The sequence below is a fragment of the Apis cerana genome, linkage group LG1, assembly GCF_029169275.1.
Source record: "Apis cerana isolate GH-2021 linkage group LG1, AcerK_1.0, whole genome shotgun sequence".
In the NCBI taxonomy this organism is placed as follows: Eukaryota; Metazoa; Arthropoda; class Insecta; order Hymenoptera; family Apidae; genus Apis; species Apis cerana.
In genome coordinates, this window is record NC_083852.1 from 15,310,535 (window position 1) to 15,330,249 (window position 19,715).

General features: G+C 30.3%; 1 protein-coding gene across 2 annotated transcripts in view; it reads right to left on the reverse strand.

The window, feature by feature from the left end:
• LOC107993323 (ionotropic receptor 25a) overlaps positions 1–19,715 on the reverse strand; it is a 110,275-nt gene that overhangs the window by 69,165 nt on the left and 21,395 nt on the right. For both annotated transcript variants that reach the window (XR_009830328.1, XM_062076662.1), the window contains exon 2: positions 1,813–1,997. The gene's annotated coding sequence lies outside the window, so the exon portion shown is untranslated. The remainder of the gene's footprint in view (positions 1–1,812; positions 1,998–19,715) is intronic.

Sequence of the window (19,715 nt, forward strand, 5' to 3'; positions counted from 1 at the left end):
ATTTTATTTTATTTTATTTCGAGCGCGTTTATCGCGTTACCGACCGAGTTTTTCGCAGCAACGAGGTGAGATGAAATAACTTTCGGTGATTAATCATCCGGTAAAAGAAAAACTTCCATCCATGGGACTGAACGGAAGCCAGAGCGTGGAATGTCCCTTCGTGTCGGCAGAACCGATTTCTATGCGCGTTAAAGAGTTGTAATATTTCATTCAGAGTATTGTCGCGTGACGAGGAGCTTGTTCAGGGAGCTCATCTTGATTATCTTAATTGTATCAAGTGATTCTTTTGAATAATTCAACGCGATTGGGATGAAACTAAGGGGGTAAGGAAATTATTCGAAATCCGACAGGAGAAATTATATTCAATGAAATCGTTGTTTCGAGGTTAATATCTCTGTCTATACCCTTCTTTTTCTTCTCTTTGTCTTTCCGTCTCTCGTTTGTACGCAGAATAGAATCGTCAAGTTTGATGATTCAGACTATAATCTAGGCAAAGAATTACGAAAATGATATTTTACAGGCTCGAAAACACTGTGATTAATAAATTATATAATCTATCGACATATTTCTCAGGTTTAGGGATCATAGTGTACTTAAAATTGAACTCATACCGTTATTGAGTTATCGTGTAATTGTATTTGTCTCTAATTTGTTCGTAAAATGTTTTAGATAAATGATGTTGAGAGAAACGTATTCTCCTTAAAAGAATATTGTTCTTGTATGTAAAATTTATTAGTTTAGAAGACATTTCAATTTTGTAAAAGTTATCGCATGAAGTAAGGAAAAATAAGAATCGCATTCCTTATTATTCCTCGTACAATATTAATCGTTAGGCATACATGAGTTAATGTTTTTTTTTTATAGAGAATAGAGAATAGTATTGATTAATGTATTAAAAAATATATAATTTTATTTAAGGAAACAAAGTTGACTTTCACATGAACTTTACGCATCCACTCATGGAAAAATTAATAATACCAGAACATGTCTCCCTTGACATTATTCAACTTTTATCCGAAACATTTTCTATTACACCGTAATAAACACTGAGCAAATGAATATACTCGATCCGAACTACTTTAATCAATTTTAAATCTGATATTAATTATGTTAAGAAAGCAGATGAATAAAAAAAGAAGAGTTTACATTTTAAACCGATCAATTTTCAACATCATTGTCAACACGATGAGTAGTACATTAATAAATTAAAAAAAATATATATCGATATGAAAATAAAAAAAAAAAATGTGAGATAGCTCTGCAATTTTCGAAATACGTTTATTTACGCGTATCAAACGTACGCGCACGATGCATCTACTCGATATCATTTAATTTTACCCCATAAAATTTCATACTCTTGTTCCACCGATTAAAAGCTATGGCTTAAAACCCAGCTGCGTCAAATCCCCTAATATATTTTCTGCGCGCATCGAAACTGTGAATACATTATTCGATCTCGCTTCGTGTTACACCGCGTATAAATACAACTCGTCCCAGATCGTTAAAAAATAATTCCTTGGATGAAATTCGAACGGAAGAATCGATGAAATTGTTGACGGTTCGTCACGAGTGAAATTTTCAAGCAAAGCGCGTATGCGATCGTTCAACGACAATCATGAAATGTCGATAATGCACAGTCAATAAAAGTTAAAGCGGTTCTACATTCACAGATTGTGAATTGAAAGGGGGAATAAGAGGAGGGAGAGGAGGAGGAGGTGGTTGGAAACGCGGTTTCGAAAGGAATGATTGGCAATTTAATAAAGTTCTTTAGTTTTTCCAGGGTGAACGATAACCAGTGATGATAACACTCACCGTCAATCCAACGTCACGCTCCCAATAGTCGTCCAGTCTTCTCTGTTCGAGCCCCGGCCCGTCGAGCGCACACCGAGCGTCACATTTTTGGTCGTCTGTTTCCGGTAATCGGCCCTTCGATCGATCAATTTTGACGGGTTGTCGGCCCAGAGCGGATCATCAATTCCTATCGTGGACTATGTCGTCTGCGCAAAAAAAGAAAAAGGAAAAAAAGAAGAAAGAAAGAAAGGATAATAAGAAACGACGTCAGAGGGGGAAGCCGCTGGTGTTTAATCGGTGTTAACGTTCGCCGATCGATACGTGAAATCGAATTTCTCTCCCTCTCCGGAAGAGAAGCGGGCAACGTAACGACTCGTGACAACCAATTGGATTTATATTCGTTCTGTCGGACGAAGCAACGAGACAACAGAAAAATTGGCCCAATAAAACTATAAATGACTGGCGGTGATTTATCTTCCGCCGGATCGATTCGCGCCGATTCTAATTCGAATCCTCTCTGACTCTCTCTCTCTCTCTGTTATTTAGATTTAGACCGAGCCATCGATTCGAGCTTTCGTCCGATTCGTATTTATTTTACGATCTCGGGATTGAAATGCTTGTGTATACTTCATAAAACAATGTAAATTTGTTAATTTTAAATATAAACGTATTGATCGATAGCCGACATGGATCGAATCGTTTATTGCGAAAATGATGTAAATCGGATCTTTCTTGTATCTCTTTCGTATATTGTCTCATCGTGATACTTGTATGTCCATCGAATTAAAAATGTTCTTAAAGAATAGCGAGTTTAATTCACTTTCCAATGAATTTAAATAGACATATGTAAACTAACTTTGTTTGTATATACAGGATATGATAGGATATAGTAAATATTTTTACTATATGTGTATAAGAATAAGAAAGCATTGTTTAATCTCAATTTTTTTATTTTTAATTATTAGATTCCGTTTATTTAAATGTAATTGTAAATTTATAAATTTGCTCTTTTTGTAGAGGAAAAGGCGATAATATGGAAAATGCTGGTAAATTGGAAACCTTCGATAAAATCAATATTAAAGTGATATCTGTGATTTAATATCACGGAATACATTGTTTAGCAAAATGAAAAAGATGACATTTAAATTCAAACATAATCAGTCTTTTAAACATTTTCGTGAAATCAAGAAATTCTTTTTTTTAATTCTTTATATATCATTTAAGATAGTTCGATATTTATTTATTGTAATATTGTAAAAAATTTTTAACGTTACATTTACTATTGCTTACATTTATATAATGTTATAGTTCACTTTATATTAATAATAAGAAAAATAATAATAATATTAAATTTATCAAACATATTTCTAATTAAATATTTTTCTTTTATATAAATGTGAAAAGAATTAAATCAAAATCAAATTTAAATCATAAATGCATTAATTTTGAAATAACAATAAAAAAAACTAGGACTCCACATTACCACTTTTTCCTATATACTACACAATTTTACTCTTTAGCTTTACTCAGTATTTAATTAGATCACGAAAAGTGGACTTGCTCCACTTTCAAAATAAATGAACGTTCAATACCAATTAAAGAGTTTAATATTGATAAAAGAATATTGATATCTTAAAATATAATAAGGAAATTATTTACAAATAAAAAGTTTATGTTGAATAATAATAAATTCTTCATTTTCTCAATTTTCACTAAAAATGGATTTATTCTACCTTCATAATAAATAATTCTATTTGTAATTTTACTTTTTTAATATCACAGTTATAAACTTGATATCTTTTTCTTAACAATTACTTCTTATCGTACAATCTTATAAAATTCTAAGAAATAAAAGTATTTATAACTAAGTTATGATAAATTTATAACTGTGATAAACTAAAATATGACAAAGTATATCTCTTTTTAAATTAATTTATCTTCTAGATTAAATTTATATTTTAAATCAAAAGTATTTAATATATTATTTAGTATTTTTTATATTTTGATATAATAATATATATATAATATAATATAATATTTACGATTTTTTAATAATATTGTTATTTACGAATTATTATTGAATACAAATAATTATTTGTATTTATATAACATCATTATATTACTATCATATTTCATAATCTGAGACGTATTGTTGTTATAAGTATCTGATAATTGTACAAATAATTGAAATAAATTTCAAACCGTTACAACTTATGAAACTGTTGATCAATCAGGATTGTTTAAAGCCTAACGAGCTCCTCTTACATTAATTAATCCTGCTTGATCAGTAACCGACTAACATGAGTCTGAATACTACTTGATTACCAAGTATAGACTAACTGATTGCTTCCAACTCTGATTGCTAACCGAATTCCTAATACTGATTTCAATCCTTAACTTTAGTTTTCATTAACAACTAATCATTATCTTTTGATCATAAATCTGATTATTTATCCTGTTATAAAATTATTTATAGATTTTTTTCACGTAAAGTCAATTACATTTCTTCCTTTTCCTCCTATTTTTCTTACATGAATAGAAACTGGAAGGACAATTAAACGTGATAATATTATAATATTTATTTGAAAGATTGCTTAAAAATGATAAATTAATTTTATTATTATAAATTAATTTATGATGAATTAATCATCTTAATATTTATCATGAAAAATTCATCTTATTTAATTCCTTGATTTATATCCAAAAATTATTTAAGAGTATAAGAGATACTTTAAGTTCCATTGCTATAAAATTATTTTCTTATAAATTATAAATGCAATAGATATTTATCTAAATCAGAAAATATAAGGATAAAATGTGCTTCTTATGATAAATTAAGATATCATGAAAAATGAATCTATACGTGTTAAAAGAAATACTGAAATATTAAATTAAAATTATGAAATATTTATTTTTAATATATTTTCTTCGCTAAATTTATCTTACTCTACAATCGAGAATTATAGATTTAGAGAAATTATTTAGAAATTGTAATTAAAAAAGGAGAAATATTGCCTATATTAAAAAATCATTATTATTATATTAGAAGGAATATTAAAAAGAAAATAAAAATTGTTGCAAACAAGAAGCACACAAAAGAATTTCTTTCTTAATTCATTTCTACTTTATCTACTATCTACTATCTTAATACCCTTTTATAATAACTGGCACATAGATAATTGCTTCTCTTTCTCTTTCAAATTAGATTTTACTCTTCTTGATATCAGCCAACCACATATAAAACATTCTTCGATAATAAATCAAGATATAATAAATCAAGATGATTTCTACAATAGTATACAAGGTGTTTAAAAAAAAAACATTTATATTAACATCATGATTGACTGGCTTCTTCCACTTGATATTTTTTCCTTAAACTCTCGCGGCCCCTTTCGAAAATTCCTGATCTTTTTCAAATTATTTGACAAATATGGTGCATTCGGTTTCCATAAATATAGTGAAAAATTTCCACGAAATTATCAAATATATATATATATCCATCATGAATAGCTTTTCTCTTTTTTTCTCACCTATAAACAAATCTACGAGTGATCTTAACTTGAGACGAGAAAACTTCCAACTGTACAAACGCCATAATCTATAAACGTGTCGTATATGTTTTCTCTGGAACATCGATTAACGGGTCTCGTTTCGCTGTGCAGGGTCAAGTTTAGCGATCCTGTTCGGATTAAACGTGGCAGCTTCGTCGGTCGGAAGCGCGTTACCAGGGTGAAAGGGTGGTGTTTCACCGGGGCGCGTTTCAACGCCAGCGGTTCGGAAATTTCGTTTCACCTTCGATGCAAACGAACAGGATTTCGAAGCCGACGGTAAGGGAAAATTTAATTCGGGTCTTAACCCAGTTCCCGAAGAATGCGCACCGAGAAGGACCCGAAACGAGCGTCGATACGCTTTTGCATCCGCCACGAGACCGTATCGAAGCAAATACTGAATACGTACACAGAGATTCTTGCGATTCGTATCTCTCTTTTTTGACGAGGGAAGGGTCGTAACCTCTCTGCGTTAACTTCAATCTCTTTGGGGTTGCTAAAATTATTCTAATGTTAAAGGAGTTCAAGTTCGAGTTGAGAAGATTCAAAGTTTGAAAGAAGTTTCATTCGGAGACAAATTGACAACAAGCTCCCTCAGATTTGAGACGTTACAACTTTTTAATAACTCGAAGATTCTATCAAATTCAAAGCATAAAAGAATTTTGATTTTTCTTCGATTTTCCTCCATGAGAATAAGGGATGAAAATAAGAGTTCCTACTTCTTCTTATTCAAATTATTTAAGTTATTGTTAATAGAAATAGCTTAAGTAAACTATGATATCTACGAGTCTTTCGATAAAATGTATTTATTTTTATTATAAATAGAACATAGAAACTCTTAATGATACTAATAATCAATAATCACAATTCTATATAAAGAACTATTAACCTCTGATTATATATCTCACCAAATCTAAGAAAAATTGCTCGAGTTGAATTGAAGAGGAAATACAGAAAAATATCAATGTTTCCCAAGAAAACGGATCTGCGATTTTATAATAAAATTTTTACGAGTGTAGAAAATTGAGATTGGAAAATGTGGTCTCAAGATTACGTTGGAAACCATGCCGAAATATTTTAAGAAATATATAATCCCAAAGGTCCTCCGAGAGTACTCTAAGTTTCTCTTAAAAACGACAACTGTCCTCTCGCAACTCTACTTTACATCGTTTTATTAAGTGTCTTAACAATTCTCTTCCCACGCGACACAGAAGTAACATTGGAAGAATTAACGACGTTCCCTCGGGTAATCTTTCGCGAAACTATTATACATATTGTACAATTAATACTATTGTACCAGCTTAGACGGTAGAATCCCTAATTATTTTCACAGTCGTGAAAGCTATCCAAGTTGGGGGAGGGGATCTCTGCACAAGTCTGTAAGCACTCACTTGTTTCGAGAACAGCGATGCGGCCGGAAATGAAGATCTCCACTGTTGTTAAGTTTACCCTACTAGCGGAAGGAAACTAAATAGAGCGATTGTTTGAGATTGAAGATTATCTTTAATCGTGCTATGTGACATGTAAGTTGCGATACGATCAACATTGATAATAAATTTAAATCAAGTCTAAAATTGGTTCGGTGATAATGTTCATGTTATTTCTTCATATTTCTTTCATCGAGTGTTTCCAAATGAGTGTTTGGAATGTTTTAATAAAATTTGAAAAATGATAAATTTTTAGAATAAATTTTAAAAAATCGTATTAAATTTTAGATAAAGAAAATTAAGAGGATAGTTATTAAGTAATTATTTATTAATCCACTATTGGATTATGCACGGAAATAATTACTGTGAAGAATAACTGACTTTAAATGAATAGAGAATATCTAATAAGGTAGATTTGAAGTTTTAAAACTATTTAAAATTCTATTTAAAAATAGATTTTTTTTTTCACTTCTGAATTTATGAAGATCTCTGTCGTGATGAGCTTTTAGTAAAAATAAAAAGCTTCTTCCCTTTGAAATACTTCTAAAAAATTCGAATCCAATCTCTTTCGCAATCTCAAGAGATTTGAACAAGCTTTAAGAATAATTCTACATTTTTCGTATTTTAAATGTTATTACAATTGTTACAATTATCACGATAGATTAATCACAAAAAATAGAAAACTGATTATACTTTTTTGTATTTGCGCATTAAAAGATTCCAAAATTTCGACGATAAATTATCCTAAAATTCTTTGAAACTTTATTATCATTGTCAAAAGGATTAATCTATTACACTTGCGATTTATTTGATCCCACGATTAATCGTAGCTGAAGATTTAACTGTAAAAGTAGATAAAGCTAAAGATTTAAAAGACACGAGGAAATTTTCCCGATAACCTATTCGTTAATCTTACAGAATTACGTATTATTCCGGAATCATAAATATTCGATTTTTCCAAGTGCAAATCCCATAAAGAATTTTCACGAAGAATTCTCGAATCTTTAAATTGCCGAATTATCCCCTAATTTTATACAATTATAATCATAAAGTATCGATAAACCTTTTTGCTCGATTTCCATTTACCACCATTTGTTAATTAATCGAAGTGTTAATTAATACGTACCCTCATATCGACCAGGTAAATGGCGGTAATATAATTTCTCAGTCGCTTACAGGTTTACATATTCGATCTACTACTAACACAGAAATACCACAATGGAGGAAAACGTTTGTGTATTATTTACACGTTTACAACAACCGTTTGGAATGTTGGTCACTGCAACGACGCGACGTTGCGATAAATTATCAGAAACGAGAGAACACAAACGGAATATTGTTTATTCATTCCGTCCACGACCATTAACGACAATTTTTCCATTATTCCTATAATATTTAAATCGAAATCGTATCGATAACGTTGGTGATAAGAGGCGAAAATAAAACATTGTAAATAAAATTTATTTGCCGAATCGACCGACATATAACCCGGTTCCAATCATTGACGTTTGGTAAACGAGTGATTGACCGTGTTATTGCCATTTTTCGGATGATGCAAACACGTTTGGGGGGAAATTTTCGAATTCGTTGTGCTCGTGGAACACGTGAAATTGTTGTATCCTCGTAATCGTGTCGATCGTGATGTCGATAACCCGCAAATTGAACTGCAATCCCCTCCCTTTCTCTCTCTCTCTCTCTCTCTCTCTTTCTCGTAAATGTCTTGAAAGCTCTCATTTTACTTTTGTCCCGTTCATTTCTTCACCCATCATTTTACATTAACGAACCAGCCAGAGAATTGCAAAGCCTCCGCCTGTCGTCAAAGAAAATTTCCATTCCGATTTTTCTTCCGCCTTGTTAAACCCTTGCAAATCGTCGAGATCGAATAAAGCACTTCCCTGACGAACGTCGAACTGGATTTTTCCCTCACGAATCACATTAAACAATATTCCTTTTGATATTTCAGGTACCATTAAAACGTTCGGTACATTTCACGCAATTTCCACAAAGGGGAAAGGGGAACTGTTCAATGCTAGGTGTTTCCTCGACCACGATGGATGAAAAGCCTTCGTTCCAAGTTTTTCAAATCCTTTTTCGGCGGCCGCCGACGTTTTGCCTGAAAAATCCATCCACTATAAATTCTAAGACGTTCCTCTCATTTCGAAATTCCCTTTGATATCCGAAATGTCAAACATCAACTTAATGAGTCGAGTCGAGCCCATCATTTTGTTTTTCGACCACTCGGCACAAAGAAAACCTCATCTTCCTTCCAGTCGACGAGTCCCCACTCGAAACGGTCTATCGATCATCGAAAAAAATAGGCAAACGCATCCGATTCCCCATCGGGGAATCGAAACAAACACAAAATTTAATTAACTTTCTGTCTGTGGAAATTCTGTTAAATGTTTTTCCTCCTATTCGTGAATTAACGATCACGAGACAAAAGCTTTCAATGGCGTGGAAAAACAGTTGACAGTAACATAATAAAGTAAAACTAACTAAAACGATGGAACTTTGTACGTTTATTATATTAATCGTGAAATCTTAAAGTAAGTCGTTTCGCGAAACATTCTAAGACGATAACGATGAATTATTACTACGCACTTGGAATAAAATCGGACATAAATGGTAGACAATTAAATGTAGAATAAATAATTTATTTATCCTAATATTTGGTAACAAATTTGCAAGTTAATTTGAAGATATTTCTTAATTTCTTTTTTGCACTAAGATTTATAAATAATTGATTTTATTAATTGTTGTTTTACGTTCGTTATTTTTTCTAGAAAAATTGTTAAAAAATGAGAAAAATATCAATTAAAATAAAAATACGAAATTATATAAGATAAGATAGATTATTCTAATTTTTCATAACATAACTTTATACAAATGTCATCATTTCATTAGTCTCTGATTAGATAACCACTAGCTTTGTAGAATGTAAATAGATAAATTATATTGTTTCGCAAAATACGTGACTCACATTAATATTCACGCATTGTGATGCGAAAGATTTTTACATTTTTTTATAATAGTTTATTGAATTAATCCTTTTTACTATTTATATAGTTAGTAAAAATTAGTTGGTAAGTTTTTGCACTAAGTGGTGAATTAAATAATGGCAAAAAGTGTGGCAAAAAATATTTATACATGATGAAAAAGTTATATAAATTTTATATTTATATCATATTTATTTATTGTTATTCAAGAATGAAATTAATAAAAAAAAATTTGCGAATATTAATGTAATTTATCGTAATATTTTCAAAAAAAATTTCTTTTTTATTTCTAAACCTGATCTAGCTTAATTTAAGTTTAAAATTTAATTTAAGTTTTATCTTAAAAATTATATTAATTTAATTAATTTCTGCGTTTCTTTTTTAATTTTTAAAAAAATAATCTTTTCATCTATAATTGGCATAAGATTTTATCCCATTCTTAAAACGAAACACGGATTAAAATTACGCTCGTTGAGCATAAATTCTTCTCATCAATCGATTAAGAATATCGAAATCAACTGAACGTGCGAGATCTGCTCGACGATTTTAAAACTGGAGGATTTTACGTGCGAATAAACCAAAACTTCTAATTTCTTCCAATAACGCGTATAATTCGACGTGAGCATGAAAACAAGAATGATTCCACTCTTGCCGTGACACGTTTCGACACCTCGAAAACATTTCTTTTTTTGCTCCACGTTTCCCCTTTTCAGTATTTTCACACATTTTGCACGAGAAAGAAAAAAAGAAGAAGAAAAAAGGTAACGAAGAACTCGTTTTCACACCTCACCGTTAATACCGCGCATCTATTATGAAGTCAGTAAACCTTGCACCTTCGAACAATTAGCGTCACAATTTCCCTAGACCAACGACATTAATAACAATGCAATTACAGCTCCGTTTTCATCACCGAATGTAATAACTCTTGTATTCAAACTCTATTAGAAGAAATTACAAACAGCATTGGCGATAAATTTGCCGAGAAAAGCTTTATGCATTATTTACTTTAAGCATGGAACATTGTGAAGGACCAATAAAAAACGATATAAAAGTGGCAATTTTTATCATTTACGCGAAAAAAATTTTAAATAGATTTGATTACTTGAATTCCAATTGAGTTTCTGTTATTTAGAATCATATTTATGATGTGTAACATAATTGAATATATTTGATATATAATATAGAGAATTAATTCGATAAGTTCGATAAATATTACAGCAATATTTATCATTTTATTCTATGAATATATGAATAATCGTTAAATAAAACTAGTATGCAGTTTGCTAGTTTTATCTACCTTATGGAACTTTTTCTAATAAGCATTTTAAAATAATTTATTTCCAAAAATAAAAACTTTATTAAAAGATTTTAAAATATCTATCCTACGAGAATACCTTTCAACAAAAGCTCCTTTCCTTAAAAATTCTGTAAAATCAAATATCCTCTAATATCTACATAAATTCGAATAGAAAAATTTATTAGAAGAAAGAAAAGAGAATCATTTGTTATCCGATATATTTCGAAGAAAATATTTCTATATAAAATTCTATAATACGAACGCGAAACTTTTAAGAAATTAGAATGAACACTCTTGTCACGAGATATTTTATCCTTCAAATTCGCGTAAACTAAATTTTACCCAAAAACTATCGTCTTCCCTCGAAGCTTTGAAACTGGCATCTCCATAAGTTATTCACACCGAATTCACACAGTTCATCGTTTTTTTTATATCACCACGATTCCCGATGATTCGATTTCACGGAGAAAAAAGAGACGTGCAGAGGGCAAAAACCTGTGGACGATGCGGAGGGTGTATTTAAGCCACGCGACATTGAGCGTCGGAGTGTTGCTGGCAAGCTTCCACCGGAAAATGAAATTCTCGGAGTTCGCCGATATTGAACGAGCCACCCCTAATGGGAAGTAGAGGAAGCCGAAAAGGAATCGCGACCTATCCTCTTCAAGAGTGTTTCTGCAACGCGCCATTTGTCAATTCTGTAAGTCGATCGAAGATCTTTTGTTCCGTTAAATAATTGTCCGACTCGTCTATGGTTATTTCAAGCGCACGTTTTATTTTTATTTTTTTTTAAGTCATTAATCAATACGAATTATATCGAAGAATTAATTGTTAAAAGAGAACATCCATTGTTTGTTTATCGATTAATAAATATATTGTTAAATATCTCAAATATTTTGGTATATATTTTAAATAATAAACAGGATATTTCCAGTGTGTTAGTTGAATATTTGAAAACTAGGGCGGAATAAAACGTAGGAGTAAAATTCTTTTTTGATATTCGTAACTTTTGAATAAAAATTTTTGTAATATTTAAGCTGTATTATTTTTATTGATTTTATAAATTTAATTTTGATTTCAAATAAAACGTTTCTATTATGTAAAAACAATTTTGGATTTGGAATTTGAATTGAAGAAAATTATTTTAAAATATCAATGAATTTTAACAACTAAAAGATACTACAATTAATGCTATTGTAATATTAATTATTGTAATATAATAATTAAACAATCGCAAATTACGTTGAAAAAAAACAAAAAAATTAAAATCTCTTCGAATCTCTCGCAGCAACACCATCAAAAATTAATTTTACGAAAAGATAGTCTTTTCCATACGAATTCTGAAAGATTAAATTTTCCTTTAACAATAGAGAATGATGATCATACAACGATTTCTCCGTTCCATTAAACACGTTTTGCATAAAAATCCACAATCTGCTGATAACTTAAGCCGCCATAATATCTCGATTAAAATCGTATTAAAAGTTCCACGAGTTCTTCTCGCTTCCATTCGAAATAAAGAACAACGCACCCTTACCTAGAAACTACCTAACTTAATTTTTTTATTCAACTTGATAAAAAAAATTGAAATTCTTGAATTCCAACATTCCGAATTCGAAATTTTTAACAATGAGACGAAGAAAAAAAGGGGGCCGAAATAACAAACGGCGTGCACGATGAAAAGAGGCGAAAACACGGTAAATAAGAATGGGAGAGAAGGGGCGAGCATCGCATTTATTATTTACTTCGTAAAACGGATGTGGAAGCGCGGCTAAGGCGTTCATTTACGAGTTCCCGAGATACGACTTCCTTCTCTCCATCTCTGTATAGCGCGAAGAAAAAGTTAAGAGACCGAATAGCACGGGTAGACAGGAAGGGAACAAGAGATACTTCCAATCATGAGTCTGGATTTCAGCCGTGGGATTTTGTTAAAGAAGTTTGCGAGCGAGAACCGGGGTACGTGGTCAAATATCGAAAAATCTGTAAACAACGTAAGACCTCTTCCTCTTTCTTTCAGCTAGGTGTATATATACACCCTCGGCGTGCGTGATCTTATGCAGAAAACAGGGACTCGGATTTTATCGTGATAAAACAGTATCATTAGAGGATATCTCGAGATTTCGCGGCTAAGCTGGCGATGTCGCGTTAAGCGGATCAACGATATCGATTTTTAGCCCCTGGCAATCCTGGGGATATGTATGGCGAATGATAAATTTCTCTCGTGGAAAAAAAGAAAACTTGTTAAAAATGGAATGAAATTGATCTGTTGACTCTGGTAATTTATGTCACGTTGCTTGTATGCGAAAGAAGGATGAAAAAAATGTTATACGCTGTGTCTTTCTCGCCTACAATAGCCCGAGGATGAAGATTCAAACAGAGCTTTGTCTCTCTTATCTTTTCCCTTTATCTGCATCATCGTGGTTTCTTGTTTTAATATATTTTTGGCATAATTTACGGTATAGCATTATGACGCAATTTAATCGACGAATTTCCCTTATCTTAATAAATAAAAAATATGATAATAATTGTGTATATTGATTTAAATTCAAACAGTTGTAATTATTCATAATTAAATTAATAATTAAACCTTGTATATTTCGATATACAATATCTATAATTAATACATATCATTAATATATTAATGGAATGTATAATACGTGCATTATGTGAATATAATCGTGGAAGAATCGAGTCTTTGAAAAGGGAAACAAACGTAAAAATGTCAATGAAAGCTTACTAACTTATTAAGTTATAAAGCAATTGAAGTTTGTGTTGAACGAAATAGAATAAGATCGTTCTATCTCTGTTAAACTGTCATCACACTACGTTCTCGCCTCGTTTCATCTAACGCAAACTTAAATTGCTTATAACTTAATAAATAAGTCTCGACCGACATTTTTGTATTGCAACTTTTGCGTTTGATCTGAAACCTATAAAATGTACCCACCAAAGATATTCTATGAATATATTAACATATATTATATTATAATCTTATATAACATGGAAGCATACGTGTATCATATATTACATAGATCGTTGAATTCATTTGACTATTATATTATCGTGGTATCAAAGTAAAAAAAAAATAGGTATTAATTTAAAAAAAAACATGACATTGTCATTTTATGACATTATCATTCTAAATTTAAAAAATTTTGAAAATAAAAGAATTGTCATTTTACTCCGTAAAAAAAACTGTTGAAGTTTTTTTCATTTCTTTTAAATATCTATCATTTGCGAGAAAAATATTGAGAATATAATATTTTCCTCTCACGATGAAATTAAAAATTTAATTAATTTAAATTAATATCAACTCTACAATATTTAACATGATGCATAATTAAAATAAAGCAGAAAAGAAATTACTCATATTTACAGATAAACTGTATGATCATCGAATATGGAGAGAACTATAATTAGCAAAGCATTCTTTCATTGTGTATCTGGTTAAACATAAATCGTTATTTAATTAAATCAGTTGTTCAAGGATCATAACGCTAATGCACTGTCAAAGGATAATTAATTAATTAAGACACGAGAGTCAATTGTCAAGCCTCAGAGAAAATTTCTCAAAAGTTGGAATATTGTTTTTAAGAAAACTGATTAATCAAAAGATCTTGAGAGATTCTCGACCAACTAAGAAACTGATTCCTGCAGTAGAAGAAAACGAAGTTCAGACAAAGATTCAACTTGAGTTCAATTCAGTAATTCAGTTTAGCAAAGTTATGCGGCCATACGGCAAAGTCCACTCATTGTTGATTTAGTATAGTCTCGATAGGGAGACATAGTCGATAATTCGGTTAGTCTCGTTCAAGAGACTCGGAATCAATTAATTCCAATCAATCAGAATCAGAATTGGATATCCTTGCAATACTAGACGACGTGTAACGTTCAATATCGAATAACTGCAACTTGTCTTGTAATTTTAATATTATTTAAATCTCTTATGCAATAAGTAGAATATTTCAGATTCGATAGATCGTACTGATGAAAATAAAATTGAAATATCATATAACACGAAGTAAAATTGTAACAAAAATATAAAATGTGTTGTAAATATTTTTTTATAAAATTCTATATTTCATTTTTATGATATCAAATTTTTGTAAACATAAAGAAATACTACAAATTGATATAAAATATCATATATTTGCATCTAATTAATAAATATATACATATTGTAATAAATATAATGGCAATATAAATATTTGTTATGGTCACTAAATATTTCCATTTCAAAATGTAACCTTCTTGATTATTGATTTACTATAAATTTAATTTCGTTATAGTTCTATTTAATTTCTTCACAATATTGAAAAGGAAATTAGAGTCAATCTAGATATATTTTGTCACTATAATGAATCAATATAAAAATATCTATATATCTTGTATCAACGAATAGCACAAACGATATTTACATATCTTACTCTGTATAATAGAACATCGATTATCCAAAGTAATTAGTATACGTTATTATTAGAGGTAAATACGTATAATCTATTCGTATTATCTAAATGGATATATGTTCATACTATATTAAGATAACTAAATAATCGATATTCTAGAATTTGGATAATAGATGTTCTACGATATCGAACTGACAAGAGAGAAAGTGTATTGTCATATTTTTGGCAGTATAACCATTCAATAAAGAATTTATGGACTTCTAGTTACACGACATCATAGTATTACTTTTATCAGAAAAACCTATTGCCATAAGTTTGTACTAAGAAAACTTTGTTATATCTATCTACCTAGGGAAAGAAAAGAAATGTGAAACATTTTCGTAGAGAGTTCGAATAGGAATTAATTAAAAAAAAAATAGAAAAATGAAAAGAAGGACCTGTCATTATGAAGATAAAATAGATATGAGAAAGTCATTGGTGTCATTTCAACGGGGGTTAAATTCAGTAAACCATTTACCATTCGAGCATCGTCCCCGAAACGCGCAATCGTTTCCCACGTGGGCTCGCAACTCTCTCGAGACTCGTTCCTCAAACATATTTGCTCGAAAATGTACACACACAAGGCGGATATCGACGGATATACGAATGCACAACATAGTTTGGCGAAATGCGGGCCGGAGACAGAGAGGAGGACACAAATATTCTGGAATATTTTCATTGGAAAATACAGTGGAAATAGTAGATACATTTTGCGTGTACGAAATCCGTGGAAACATGGGAATGATGCATTCTAAATCTTATTACCTATCGCGCTCCTTTCTTCCCGTGCTTTCGTTCCGATCGATTTAGGCGTTTCGACGATAAACACGGTTAACCTTGCTACCGTATTCGATATCGATTTTCTATACAATGCGTCGACAATTTCAATCGTTGAAAGTGTAAAGAAGGAGCATGATTTATGGACGAATTTAAATAAGAAATATGCGCACGTATTGCTCGTACGGATATCAAGGATAGATAGGATTAAGGTGAGGATCGTTTTCGAAATTGTCGAAATTTGCATACAGGAGAATAATTTTGCGACTTATTCGTTTTGAGAGATCGTAAAAATTGCGCTTGTGACTTATTAAATTTAACGTGTAATCATATCACGTTGAATTGTTTTCTGATCTGAACTTTTCTTAGAATTATAAAAAAAAATTAAAACGAACGCTGACAATTTTAATAATTATCTCGGTTTTTTTCAAGACTCTATAAACTCTTTCAAGATATTATTTGTATTATTGCAATTTGTAGATGCTTCGACAATGATGTTAACTCGTTTATGCGAGTTTCCTCTATAAATTATAATTGAAAATTTTATAGCAAAAGAGACATGACAAATTCAAACCACTTTTGAATTATTACGCGTGATATTATGCATTGTTTGGTGAAAGTTTTAGTTTGCTGATCAAATAAAAGATAAAATTTATTGCAAATGTATTATATGCATTGTTCAATAGAATAATACAGAGTAATTAGTTATTTTCTTACGACTACGAAAACTGTCAATTTGTTTTGTTTTCATTTTTTATTGATAAAACAATAAAGCATTAAATCAATGAACTATGTCTCCTTTCTTATTCATCACAAAATATACATACAAAATAAACATAGACTTCTAACTTCAATTTTACTTATCGATTCAATAATCACTATCTGTAATATAGATAGATGCATCTGTATAAATATATTTTATAAAAAAATCTTTCCTAATTTTTTTTTATTATTATTATTATTTTAATCTTCTTTCCACAATTTCTATTTGTTTCTATTGAAAACGGTTGCATTAGACGAGCCGAAAGAACGAACTATGGTTATAAAAGAAAGGATGATCAGTGACTTCTTGGCAAATACTTTTCTATTTCGTCTGTCGAAATTCGCGGGAGAAGGATATACCACGAATCTGTCGATACAATTTCTCAGTCTGGCGGAGCAATTTTTCGTCCGATCGAGCATGCAACTAAAGAAAACAGACGGCGATTGTTTTCTCGTAGTTTCTTCGACGGAAGGTCTGTAAAATAATCGGGCAACCATTCCATCGTTACTTTTCCCAATGTCGTCCTACTCCAAAATTTTGCGAGATACTTTCTCCTCCCCCTCCCCAATAATTTTATTCTCGAATAACCGTGTAAGCATCGTATCTTTCGCTTAGTTTATATTCACGAAATGAGGTAACGGTGTTCACGATCTTTATAAAGGCAGCATTGCTGCTTCGTTAGTTACGAAACGGCATTTACGAGCCACCAGAGAGGCCGAGAAACGACTTCTTAAAAGGTAAGGCTCGACCGTTGAAGTAGAAATTTCAACGAGAAGAAAGGAAAAATTCAACTTTCATACGAGGTATAATTCCATTAAATATATTTTGATACAAGAGATTACAATTGTAATCAAGTTGTTTTTTTTTTAAAGAAAAGTAAGTTGTTGATAAGTCGAGCAATTAAGAATTTATCTAGATTGTGGCACATTATCCGTATAATCCTTCACGGAATACGTTTCAAGATAGAAGATATTAACAATAACGATTAGAGAAGATTAGTAGAAATGATCAAAAACAATTAATCTCTCGTTATTTTTTTTTTTTCGGATGATTTGTGACAGGAATTAGAATTTAAGAAGTATTTAACAAGCAATTGAATTAATGATCATGTTTAATCTTTTCAATTATTATTATTAGCAGACATATTGTTATCAAAAAAGCTATGAAAGTTAGAAATAATGAATAACTCAATATTATATTATCTATTTAAATGAATAATATAATGTTTTTAGAAGATCTGATCACAAAGGGGGAAAAGATCTTATAGTCAAACAGAAATATTTAATTATTCATAATATTTATTTTCACACAGGAACAAAATAATTATCTTGCAATTTAAAAAAAAAAGAAATATTTTTTATCAGAGACATGAATATGTAATTTGATTATGGAACTTTAATATTTAGAAAATAATTATTGAGATCGATATTTATTTGAAATAATGTTTAATTTATTGGATTTAATTTATAAAGAAACAACATTTCTATATTATTCAAACAAAGATGTTGTATTACTCTGATTTTAATATAAATCTATTTTGAACTATTGTTAATACTGTAAAATACTAAACAATAATAAATAAAAAAATATTATTAAATGATTCTATACATATAATTCTATACAATTACAACATCATTTTCTCTGATTGTAGAATTGAAAAAAAACTTTTCTAAATAGAGCCACGGATTGAAGTAGAAATTTTAAAGTCAACATAGTGCTTCGAAAGTTGATGGAAATGCAAAGTCTAAATTAAAGGAAACATTTCTCGCGAGCTGTTGATGAGAGTATTACATTTCCTTAAAAAAATATTTTCTTATAACCTCATTAATATAGAGAACATTGTACGTAATTTTAAAAGAAATTTTCTTAATTCGAAAATCTAGACTCATTTTGAAAATGAATACTTTCATTTTCTCAAGATTCAACGATTTACAATTAAATGAAAAATGAAATCGATATATAAAAAAATATATTGCCAGTATATATATATATTCAGTATTATTTAATAATATTATTAACAACATCAAAGGAGAAAATTTATTTTGTATAAAACAATTTTCGTGTATAATATTTATTCTTAAAAGTTTATAATTACGATACTAAAAGAAAAAAAAGGAAAAGAAATTCACTTTATGCATTAATAGAGTATATAAATTTATTCGTTCATAAAATTAGCAAATAGTCCGATAATTTATATATGGATGGAAATAATATAAATTAGAGACCGCAGAGAGAGATTGAAAAGTATGAAATAAATATATTTTCCAACGAACTGAAAAGCTTTCGATGCAAAGGCGAACTACATCAAAGTACTTTCTTTTTTTTCTGGAATTAAATTGCAGTTAATCCTATACGATGAAATTTAAATTATCGGAAACGAGTTTATAATTACAACCGGTGCCTGCAGTCTTTTCGTCGCAACGGCGACAGTGAATTTCCATTCCGTGGCTAAGCACGGATATCGAGCGAGGATTTTCGATAGGCGATAATTGTAAAGGAATCCTTTAATGACGAATGAGCACTAACTAGGAAGGACAGGCCGCGATACGTTCCATGTTACTGTTTGCCATCTGCTAAATCCCAATGCTATAACCTCGCCTGGGCTGACATTGACGATCCATTACTACTTGCATCTGACAAATCCCCCGGCGTTCCACCGTGACTACTTAATGTC